Below are 12,677 nucleotides of genomic sequence, written 5' to 3'. Positions count from 1 at the left end.
AGGTGGTGGGGATGGATGATGGTGTTGGTAGTGGTAGTGGTTTTTGGGTTTTTCCTCTTTTTTTGTATATGATGGAATGGGTTTGGGCTATTTTTATGGAATGGGTTTGGGCCACTTTTGTTTTTGTTTTTTTTTTTTCTAAAAAGAAAATTCACTTTTCTTTTAGAAACAAAAGATAGTGTGTCATTACTAAAAATAGATATTAATGATATTATTAATAATAAATAAAGAGGATTTACTTCTCGGATTCGGACGTTAAACGGATCGGATATACCATTTACCAGATTCGCATCCGCTAAGAGCCGGATATCTCATAAACTGATTCAGATAATATCCGCTCGAGACGGATTCAGATAATATTCGCTTTAAACGGATTCGGATGCGGACGGTAATCGAATTTCCGAATATCCATTTACACCCCTACAAAAAATGTTAGTTCTACTAAAATGACCGAAAACCCCATATCGAGGTTAAATTTTTGGAGTAAACCCGAGTGACTTCAACAGGCGTGATATAGCCAACGTCTGCAGAAGTCTCTATGCCCTCCCAATGCGTTGCGAGAGGAAAGTTTGGGAAATGATAAATGCACCCCTTTTCATTACTTGGGACACCCAGCTTACAGTGTATCTATGACTGCAAAGGTGTCAATGTACTCCACATTTGAAGGAATGAAGTGACCTGATTGCAACGTACAATGCAGCTATAGAGTGTCCCAAGTGATTAAAAGGGGCACATTTATCATTTCCTGGAAGTTTGTGTTACGTGCAGAACTTACTATTTTTATTACTTTATTTTCGTGTGTTTTAATCGGGAGATTTTTTTGTTGTTGTGGTGGACACTTTTGATGGTTGTGTGCAAAGCTTTTTGTCTCCTTAGGAACTGATTATTTGGTGTTGAATGAGTACTTTGGACTATTAGTTGGTCCTAGTTTTAGGAGTTTTATAGGATTAGGTCTCGTTGTTGTCAAGTAGTTTTATTAGTATAAATAAATTGTAATCGGTCATTTTTCAAATCAATGAAGAAACTTGTTCTAAGAAGTGTGTCTTTTTGCACAAAGGATGATTGATCTTTCCCTCGAAGTGTATCAAGAGGTTGATCTTTCCTCTAGGAAGATCAAATCTGTTGTGATCCAATTCGAGTTCATAATAGGTTGTGCGGCGAAAGAATGTTCGATGTCTGCTGAAAAATAATCTAAAATCTAATGTAGATATTATACCTTTTTTCGACCGCTAGCAGATCACCATTCGCCGGAAAGACTTTCCTCTGATATGGTATTGGCCGGGTAGAAATACTTGGGTTGGTGTTTGTCTTATCTGACACCTGTAGACAATGTCTAGTAGAAGATAATGGTATTCATTTGAAAATTTTACCCTTAAAAAAGGGTATTTTAGTCATTAACCATTGTAGTTTTTTAAACCCAAAAGAAACCCTGATTTAGAAGTGCTTTCCATTATTTAATAATAAAGAAATTAGGCATCTTCACCTCACCAGGGCTGTGGTTGTGGGAGTAGGGGACATGAATTTAGCATTTTCCTATCTTATTAATATTTAATACTATATGAGATGCAATGGGAGAGCTACATATGGCTAGTTTCCAGAATTCCATTGAAGCTGTTTTTTTTAAGTGAAATGATATATTCGCCACATTTTCTTCCTCGGGCCACCCCCTTGTATTGTAGGGTAAAAGCCTAAAAGGGTAGTCATACTCATAAATACACTAGAGGGGGCTGACCCAGGAAAGAAAAACAGGGGCCTATATATCAAAACCAGTGGATGATCAACACGTCAATTTCAGCTCTACTCTTAGGGTCAAAACAAAGAACAGAGAGAAGAAGACCACACATGAGTGAGGCTTGGGGATCAAGCAAGTGTTATGGTGTATGTCACCGGCGGCCACCGGTCAGCGTGGTGAGATCCTGAGGTGGCCGATTAATCGCAAAGGAAGCTTCTCGAGGCATATACTTGCGGACTGAGTTTTGTTCGGAAAGCGAAGTGGTATATTCGCCCCTTATTCTTTCCTGGGGCAGCCCCCTCTAAGTGTATTTATCACTACCATTTTACACCGGGGATGGCCTACGCAATAACGTGCCAATATATGGAAATGGTTGGATACTAAAGATTTTAACAGATCTGAAATGTTAGACATGTTCAATTCGTTTGGATACATGCATTATAATAATGGATTGTAAAACCCTAAATTTAAAAAAATCCAGGTTTTAGCTTATAAAATCCAAGTTTTAGTTGGTAGAAAACCTGAGATTTTGCAATCATGTATTACAAGAGAAATTATATGATGCCCGACCTTCAAAATAGCAAGGGCCATCTAGCCCTTGATTTTTGATCTAGTTAAAACACCTTTTTGAGTGTTTTGACCGGATCAAAAATCAAGCCCTTGTAAATTACCCGGTCGGCCATCATATAAAAACTCTTATTATAAAATCTATGTATCCAAACGACCCATTGGGTTATGACTTCCCAAAGGAAGCTAAGCCATTGTTTGCTTAGTTTGTTTATCTGAAATAAGGGATGTCCATCTGGATGGGACAGTGACTCCGTGTCTTGCACTACAAACATTAGTCAAGAATGCCTGCAATTGGAACTCAGGGCAAACCCTTCGACACTCAAGTCAATTGAGGCAACATATGAAGCTAAGAACAATGAAAGGAAATGCTCTAAGTGATCGGTTCCACATACCTGGGTGTTAGCCTTCTCCCTCCTCCTGAGCTTAGTGTAGGTTTCTCACTTTACATGCAGAGGTACTGTGACTCCAGGGGTGATGGGTTGCGTGATGCCGGAGCCATAACTGGCATTGGTGCTCGCATCGGCGCCACAGGAAGAATCAGACATTGCATGCGAGGGGATGATTGGCGATGGGATGTTGCATGATAGTAGAATGATTTGTATTGTCACCACATCGTTCCGGTGGTGATCATCGGTGATGGGATGTTGCATGGCAGTGGAATGATTGGTGTTGTCACCACACTGTCCCAGAAGTTTTCTATCAGTGGCTGATTGGGCAATGGGGCACCGTGTGACCTCTAGGTGTCGTGTTGGCCAGTGATGCCGTGTTAGCCATGAGCTGGGACTTTCTATCATTCACTGATGTATGACTCGTCCTAGCATGTGGCGGCATTCTCTTGGGGATCTCTGGAGTCTAGGGGTCACGTGTCATCATACGGTCAATGTTTGATTTTGCCCCCAACAAGTCCTAATTTCAGACAGATCCCTCTTGATGGTAGGGCTGCAAACGAGCCGAGCCAAGCTTTGGGGTGTTCGGGCTCGGCTCGCTTAGTTTTTATGAAGGCTCGTGTTCAGCTCGGCTCATGAAATACTCAACAAAGCTCGGCTCGTCTCAAGAATGATAAAAACAGACAATTGTGGGATTTGAACCCAGGCCCTCTAAATCCAACGCCTTAACCACTCAGCCAAACTTTCATTTCTGATAAACAGCCCACATTCTTTTATTTTATCAACAAAAAACAAACATAATCCTAGCTTTAAAGCTCGGCTCGGCTCGTTTATGAACCGAGCCTAAAAAGTTCACGAGCTTGTCTGAGCTGAGCTATACAAAGCTCGGATTCAGCTCGCTTATTTGACGAGCCTAATTTTTGGGCTCGGGTATGGCTCGTTTAGTAAACGAACGAGCTCGAGCCGAGCTTTTAACGAGCCGAACCCAAACATGTTCGCGAGCCGGCTCAGCTCGTTTGCAGCCCTATCTGATGGGGCACGGACCTTTCCTAAAATTAATTTTTACCATTGATCATGAAAGTGACTTTGCAATCCTCAGTATGCACGCTACCAATGGGCAAAATTAGTATTTTATGAGTCCGTGTGTAGGTACAGTGGTACACTATGTTTTTTTTTGTTAAATAATAGGGCCCACCATGTTCGAAGATCTATTAATTGGGCCCCAATGTAAATAAACTTTCAAGCCCAAAAAATTATCGATTCACTAGATCTGCCAGTATTCAAATACAATCACGCGCCAAAACTTACAGACAAATAGGTAAAATATTCTCTCTCTTTTTTTGTAGGGTTTTTTTTTTATAGGCAGGTAAAATATTCTTGTGACCTGAAAAACTAATGACTTAAAGTGCAAAAGAAAAAGAAAATAGAATCTCATTTCTTGTATTTCGGCATCTCTTCATGACTTCATATCTACCATCGTGAACAAATACGCTAATGTATGGAAATACAATTTTGTTCCAAACGCTTTGGTGTTTTATTCAAATTAATTCAAAAGACATGTTAATCATGTGACTACAGTAGCAGATACATCAAACTGAAAATCGCCGAGGAGATGACGATGATGATTTATTGACCGTGCCTTCGACGAGAGACTAAGCCTTACCATTATTTAATAATGAGACACCAACGACAGGATCATGTAGTCAACTGGTTCTAGCCGGTGAGCTGTCGATATTAAGATCGACGGTCAAGGATACCCTACCTGCAATTTCCGTGAAAGTTCTGGCCGGAAGAAACTAGAACAGGAAAAACAAGAACAAATTAGGAAAAAAAGGCCTTTTTCCTCCTTTAAAAACTGAGCACCACGCCCTCATAGAAGCTTCATAGCTCTCAAGTGTTTTAGCTAGGGTTTCTCGAAGGTACGCCTCTTTTTCACTCTCTTTATTTGGATATATCTCTTTTTTACTCCTTTTTATTTGAATCGATATAGCTTTGATTGTCGAATTGTATCGATTTCTAGGGTTTAGGACGCGAAAAATCACTCCTTTTTGTGCAGGATCTATCTCTAGAGGGTTGAAAATAGAGAAATCTATCTTTAGATTTACTTTTTCCCTTGTTTTATGTCTCGATCTTGATCGAATTCCTGAAAATTGTCTGATTGTTGATGTCTGTGGTAGGATTTTGATGTGTTTGGACGGGTTTTTAAGGATTTAGAACTTGCATCGAATTAGATTTTTAAAAAAAAGGCTAGATTATTGTGAAAGGTTTCGATCCGAGAGCGAAGATTTTGGAAAGGAGGGAAATAGTGTTTTGTGATCGAAACGATCCATCGATTTGGGTTAGGGTTTTGGGAGGTTTGGATCTTCAGGGTTAGGGTTAGGGTTTGGATCTTCAGACTTCAGATTCTATGATTATTATGGAACCTGGTCTTAGAGAATTGTCTGGGATCTTGAGCGGTGTTGTAGTCAAATTCGATGAGTATCAACCGAATTACAGCATTCTGCCTTTTCTAGATCAAAATATAATGGATCTTCCTTTGTCCATCCCTGATGCTGCTGGTCCTGATCAATATCTAATGGATCTTCCTTTGTCCACCCCTGATACTAGTCCGAATCAGTATATAATGGATTTTCCTTTGTCCACCCCTGATAGTAGTCCTAATCAAAATCATTTTCCCTCGTCAAGTGTGAGTCCTGAGGGAGATTCTCCAGAAGATAGTGAGATATTCTCAGATATAGCTCTGAAGTTCATTAGTGAGATGCTGATGGAAGAAGACATGGAAGATAAGATCCATATGTCTCACGAAAGTTCCGCACTTCAAGCTGCGGAGAAACCCTTTTACGATATACTAGGTGAGAAGTATCCAACCTCGCCTGATCAGGAAAGCTCCTTTTATGTTGATCATAATGAGGATGGCCCTGTTGATAACATCACTACCAACCACGATAGTGGGAACAGCAGTAGCAGCAGCAGTAATGTTGATACTAGCTGGGTTTGTGATGCTGGAGAGTACCCATCATCTCAGAGTGTAATTCACATTCCTTCTGATTATACTTCCCAGTCATCATTCGGTTCTTCGAACAGCACTAGTAATTTTGTTGACGGATCGGACGAGTCTTCCACGAACATGTTTAGGGTTTCTGATTTCCTTAACGAAAGCCAGTCCATTTGGCAGTTCAGGAGAGGTGTCGAGGAAGCAAGTAAGTTCCTTCCAAATGGTAATAATATCATCCTTGATCTGGAGAAGAATGGGTCATTCCCTCGTGAACCAAAGGAAGAGCCTAGCTTGGTTGAGGTTAAGGGTGAGAAGGATAACTTGGTTAATGGAGTGAGGGGCAGGAAAAATCCACACCACGAAGATTTAGATTTGGAAGAAGGGAGGAGTAGCAAACAGTCGGCTGTTTACTCCGATGTAAGTTTAAGCTCAGAAATGTTTGATATGGTGTTGCTATGTGGTGGACCTGGAGGACAACACAAGTCTCCCTTGTCTGATCTTCAAGAATCATGGCAGAATGGAATAAGCAAGAACTCACAAAATGGGCGTGTGAAAGGATCCACTGGTGCGAAGTCTCGTGGTAAGAAACAGGCTAAACAAGAGGTCGTGGACTTGAGGACTCTCCTCGTTCACTGCTCACAAGCTGTTGCATCGGACGATCGTCGGACTGCAAATGAGCTGCTAAAGCAGATCAGACAACACTCTTCTCCTTTTGGAGATGGCTCGCAGAGGTTAGCATATGTCTTTGCGGATGGCCTCGAGGCTCGGTTGGCTGGCACAGGTGGCCAGATTTACTCATCCCTTGCTAATAAAAGGACAACGGCTGCAGATCATTTGAAAGCTTGTCATCTTTATCTTGCCTCATGCCCTTTCAAGAAGATTTCACATTTCTTCTCTAATCAAACAATTTTCGATGCGGTTGAAAATGCGACGAGGCTCCACATCATAGATTATGGTATCTTTTACGGTTATCAATGGCCATGCCTCATCCAGCGACTCTCAGGAAGACCTGGTGGTCCTCCCAAGCTTCGAATGACCGGAATTGATTTCCCCGAATCTGGGTTTCGGCCCGCAGAAAGAGTTGAAGAGACTGGCAGGCGTTTGGCGGATTATGCTAGTAGGTTTAATGTTCCTTTTGAGTATACTGCCATCATCGCCCAAAAATGGGAAACCATTCAAATTGAAGATCTCAAATTGGATAAAGATGAGGTTACTGTCGTCAACTGTATGTATCGGAGTAAGGCTCTGGCTGATGAGACCGTGGTCATTGATTCTCCAAGGAATATGCTTTTGAACATGATCAGAAAGATTAATCCGGATGTTTTTATACATGGGGTAGTGAATGGAGCTTACAGTGCCCCCTTCTTTGTGACACGTTTCCGGGAGGCTCTCTTCCACTTTTCAGCATTCTTCGATATGCTAGAAACAACTGTCCCTCGCGAACATCCAGAGAGGATACTGATCGAAAGAGAGATTTTTGGGCGTGATGCTTTGAATGTCATTTCATGTGAGGGCTTAGAGAGGGTTGAGAGACCAGAGACTTACAAACAGTGGCAGGTTAGAACCCTGAGAGCTGGGTTCAAACAACTCCCTCTGAATCCGGATATTGTGAAGAAGGCAAAAGACAAGGTGAAGTCTAGCTACCATAAGGATTTTGTCATCGACCAAGATAGTCAGTGGATGCTGATGGGATGGAAGGGCCGTATCCTTTTTGCATTTTCTACTTGGGTTGCTGATAGAATGTAACTTTTTGAGTCCTGGAAAGCTTGTTTATAGTAGTACTCGCCATGGGAACGTCCGACCTATGGATTGCGGCAGAGCTGGGAGCAATGTAAACAGGTACATTCTGGCTTAGATTTGTAAGTTCTCTACTTTGTAGCTTTTCTATTTATGGGACTTCGATGTTGTTGTGAATTACTGTGCCTAAATACAGGTTAATATGAATCCATTTTGAATAATATCGGTTAATTCTGTGAAGAATTATTGTCTGAATGCAGGTTCTTTTGGGGGGTATGGCAACATGTAGACCTGATGACATGTAGTCCCATCTGCCGATATCAACCTGGCAATGATTTTGTTATCATATGGCATGGAAGTTAATTATTTTTCACAACAGTCAGGGAGTCTTAGTCTTTAAGATTATGTAATTTGAATTGAGTGTACTGTAAGGGAAAATCTATGTAAGAAGGGTTTCATGTCTATCTATCAAAGCATTTCAGTAGTTTCGTGCCTTAAACGTCATTGATATTGTGAGAATTGGGAGTCTGTAATGTGAAAATGGTATAACCTTGTCAAATCTCATATAATTGATTTCATGTTTTTAGTATGAGCCTCAAGAATTTCAATATATGAAGAAACCTTCTTAAGAGATTGAACTCTTACATGATAGTGTGAACATCACCTTATTCTTCCTTGTCCCACTATCAATCTTTCCATGGTTAGATTTTTTTCAAACTTTACTAAATACAAATATTCTTGTCATCCAACCATTCAAAATTTTCAATTGAGTGTGCCAATTGCCTATGTTTTTTCCCCCTTTACTAAGATTACTTCTAGATGCACTTTGAATCACCAAATGATAAGCTCCTGTCATATGGCTTGTTCTTAGCATTGTAAATTCATTAGCAGTGTTAACCCAGAAGTTGAACTTTAATGTTCTTAGATTTAATGGGTTTCTGCATCTCAATATGCGTCAATTCCCATTTTCAATCTCAACTGTTTATACGCAGGCTACCGATTGAATGGCTGTGATCGTTCCTATCTATCTATCAATGCATTTCAGTAGTTTTGTGCCTTAAAAGCCAGTGATATTCTGAGAGTTAGGGGTCTGTATTGTGAAAATGTTATAACCTTTTCAAATCTCAAATGATTGAATACATGTTTACATGAGCCTCAAGAAACTGAATATTAGAGAAAACCTTATTAAGAGATTGAACTCTTACTACATGAGAGTGAGAACGTCACCTTATTCTTCCTTCTCCAATGGATGAGATCAGTCTTTGTCTTCACAATCTTTCCATGGTTCAAATTTTTTTTTCAACATTTACTAATCCATCCCATACAAGATTCCAGACATCCAACCATCCAAAATTTTCAATTGAGTGTGTCGATTGCCTAATGCTATTTTCCCCTTTACTAGGATTACTTCTAGATGCGTTCTCTGTATCACCAGATGATAAGCCCCTGTTGTAAGGCTTATTGTTCATAGCATTGTAAATTCATCAATATGGTAAGCCCAGAAGTTGAACTCTAGTGTTCTTAGATTTAATGGATTTGTGACTCTCAGAGTGGCCCAATTTCCATTTTCTATCTCAACTTTTTATATGAAGGCTATCGATTGAAGGGCTGTGATCGTCCCATTTGTGGATTTTTTGGGTTGTGCCTCTGAAACTGGAGATCTTCCCACATTAAGATGATGTGAAAACAGATAGAAATTATCTGAAAAAAAGGGTTTCTTGTCTATATTAATCTAGAGCGGGACTGTATCACCTACTAATTCTTCTGGTTCTACTCTTTTCTATGTCAGCGAGTGTATCATCTCATTCGCAGATCAATGTTTGTATCAGAATATGGGATTAATTCCACCGCACAAGTCTAGTATCTCCAAAATAATTCCCACCACCAGAGGTCCTAAGAAGTCTCTTTATGTCCATGATAGAACATTTTTTGCGGTCCCCTGCCGTAATTGGGTTCTCATCTAATGAAGATACAAATATTCAAAGTCATCACGGTAGATATTTGGGGTCCCCTTCTATAATTAGGTTCTCATTTAACTATGATACAAATATTCGAAGTCAACATAGCAGACTGTGTCTCTGTGGGCACCACTGCTATCGCTCCCTACTTACCTATTTTGTCTTCCTTCACCCAAACTAGAGTTGCTCTAGCTTCTTAAAAATTGACTTGAGTCACCACCTGATATAGACCCTGGACCTAAGAATGACCATAGACATAAGTTTATGGTCCCCTTGTCCTCGCGGTCAGACAAGGGGACTGGACTGGAAGCAAAGAATCAATCTCTACTAAACTTAACGTGGTTTCATATTAAATATTAGAATTGGGACTTATCAATCATATTAAGGATACTATTACAAGCTAACATGCATGGCCTGATTTGGAAAAACCGAACCATGTGCGTTAGAATTGGGTTGAGTGAATGTCAGTTTTATTGTACATATATTTGCTATTATAAGTAGGGATTTGCTAGCGGCCATTGCAGAAGGCATTTCCCGGATGGGACATGTTGCATGTGCCAGCAGCCACACAGGCTCACTTTTCTGCAGATTTTGTCTTCATTCACGAGGTGGCTGCTCTCACATGCAACAGCCCATCTGCGAAAGGCCTTCTACAAAGGACGCTAGCAAATTGTATATTAATATTTGTGATCAACGCGTCCTATCATGAATATACTAAAGAGTGTTAGTGTTTTGCGATTAAGATCCAAATCCAATATTTTCATAGGGCATATCTTGGTTCATAAAATTTTTAATCTTCAAGATATTGGAAGGGATTTTGAAAAAACACAAATCTCAGCAGGCATATGATTGCATGCAGTTGTAGATCATAGATATATCAAAATTATCGTTTGTGGGAGCTTTTATATGTTGCACTCAAGTACTGTGAAAGCGGTACCACCCTTGATATTTGATCCAACAGCAACTCACTTTTCAAGAGGATCCAACAGCAGCTCATCATACCCACCTTCATGGGACTTGACCGTCAGCCATTATAGGGCCTAATTGAGCAGTGATAGATTCGTCCCCTGTAAAGATGAATTCATCTCTTTTTCCACAACCGGTACAAGACGGAACCCTCTCTCTCTCTCTCTCTTTCTCTCTCAACGAGAACTTTTGGTAGGGCCTAGCCCCACTTGTAAGTACTCTCTTATCTCCTCTCTTTGAGGGCAAACCATAGGTGGGCCAAAGAATAGATGGTTTAAATCATTGGAGAAGGTGGACCCCATAAAAATATATTTAAAAAAAAGTCATTGGGCCTAATTAGTTCAAAGATCCAAACCATTCATTTGTTGAAATCCAACGTAAAGAGGCCTCGCCCTAAAAAAAATTATCTACATATGATGATCCAAACTCTCTGATCAACCTTTACGAGGAGTTAGGATCATCATATGGAGATGTCTTTTTTTCTTCTTTTTTTTTTCCTTCAGGAGAAGCCTGTTTACAATATGGCCCATCAAATGAATGGTCTGAATGTTGGAATAATGTGGGCCACAACGATTTTTTTTAATAAATATGCTACCACGTATTTTTGTAAAAATAGAGTGGACCCTCCTTGCTCAAATATCTAAACCATTCATAACGTAAATACGTCATACCAAAAAAATCAACTCAATTTGATGATCCCAACTCTATGATCTATAGAGTTTCTATGTGATGTAGCTTATCGATCATCCAATGGAAATGTGCTTTAATAATATTTTTTCTTAAAAAGATGGAGTTTGGAAATGCAGGCTATGCTAAAGAAAAAAAGAGGAAAACAATAGTAGAACAAATATAAACTATTCTTATGGGAAAACACTGCAATATCCTCAAATACAGAGCAAGAAATATGGGGAAAAAAATCATACATACAGCTAGGTAAAAAGGAGCGCCCTCATGGTGATGGAGATAGCATGGCTTCTGAAGACAACATTTGAAGTGCTATTTGGTCATGCAACTGGGATAGGAGGATGATTTGCATAACTGGCAGTCCAATATATGTAAATAACATCATCAAATAAGTCAGGATAAGGATTAACTAACATACGTACATGCATGTGTAATCAAGAGGGCATATTTTTAGCAGATTTTCCGAAATTTCAAGCGGTTGAGAGGGCATATTAGTAAATTAAGGTGCTAATTTTTAGGAATTTAAAAAGGTATTAAATTTATATTTAGTCAATAGATTTGGTAGAGAGAAGTAAAATAGCATATGAGAACAATACGGTTCATAGAATTAGGGGTTTTTTGCGTTTTACGAAGGGGATGCCACTTAGGATCTCAAGCCGGATGGGAAGACTGTCCACGTGAGCGTGAACAGTGAAACCCCCATCCTGCTATATTATAATAGATATGTACTCACCTACGAATAGACACAATACACATTAGGGCCCACCTATTATATCTCGCCTACATGCATACATCATAAAACGTGTATCATTTTAGAAAATTCATCGGGGGCACTTTGTTCAAAGATCCAAACTGTTCATTTGTTGATCCTCGATGTAAATACGATGTGCCCATAAAATCATCTCCATCGGGTGATCCTAACCCACCAATCTAATAAGACGACAACATATTTAAATCTATACATATCGAAGAGCTAGATCATCCTAGAGAGATAATTTTTTGGGGCAAAGCCTAAAGTGTGTGAAAGTGATTGTTTTAAAAAATACACTTTTCATGGTGTCCACCTTCTCCCATGATCTAAACCATTTATTGTTGGCCCCACCTAGGGTTTGCCCTAAGAGTGAGAGGAGAGAAGAGAGTAATTACAAGTGGGGCTAGGCCCCACAAAAAGTTCACCTTGAGAGAGAGTGAGTGACGGTGTGTGATGGTTGGAGAGAGAGGGAGGGAGGGGTAATGATTGTACCGTGTTGTACTGGCAAAAAGGGGTGGATTCATCCTTATAGGGGATGAATTTATCACTGCCCATAAAGAAACAATGGGCCTCATATGGTGCATGTCCCAATTACAAATTTACAATTACACCTGGCAAGAAGTGACCCGGACCCGCTGGTCGACCCGGCCCGCCCATATTTTCCTGGTCCGATCACTCATTTGGGACCCGTTTGAAAACGACCCGTGGGTTCACCCAGCCTGTAAAAACTGGGCCGGTCCCCGTGGACCCGCGGGTGCCGTAGAAAAGTGAAACAACGTTTTATTTTGGTATGCATTTTTTTCATAGTTTTTCTATAGAGGTACTTTCTTTCGGTAGTTTTTTGTGTAGTTTTTCTAATTTGAAGCCTCTTTCTCGTAATATTTCTCCTAGACCTTAC

The 12,677-nt window shown here is 40.0% G+C and overlaps 1 pseudogene across 2 annotated transcripts; it reads left to right on the top strand.

Annotated features, from left to right (window-relative positions):
• The first annotated feature begins 4,408 nt into the window (after window positions 1–4,408).
• LOC143849659 (scarecrow-like protein 9 pseudogene) lies at window positions 4,409–7,904 on the top strand (annotated as a pseudogene). 2 transcript variants are annotated; one of them, XR_013235755.1, is made up of 2 exons: window positions 4,409–7,542; window positions 7,681–7,904. The product of XR_013235755.1 is annotated as a scarecrow-like protein 9 pseudogene, transcript variant X2 (transcript). The 2 variants fall into 2 exon arrangements; XR_013235754.1 differs by having other exon boundaries at window positions 4,410–7,522.
• The last annotated feature ends 4,773 nt before the right edge of the window (window positions 7,905–12,677 follow it).

This window comes from Tasmannia lanceolata, unplaced genomic scaffold (assembly GCF_043159265.1).
Source record: "Tasmannia lanceolata isolate RefF3 unplaced genomic scaffold, GAP_Taslan_0.1 ptg000018l, whole genome shotgun sequence".
Lineage (NCBI taxonomy): Eukaryota > Viridiplantae > Streptophyta > Magnoliopsida > Canellales > Winteraceae > Tasmannia > Tasmannia lanceolata.
The sequence above is the reverse complement of the archived record's forward strand: the minus strand, read 5'-3'. Positions and strand labels throughout refer to the sequence as shown.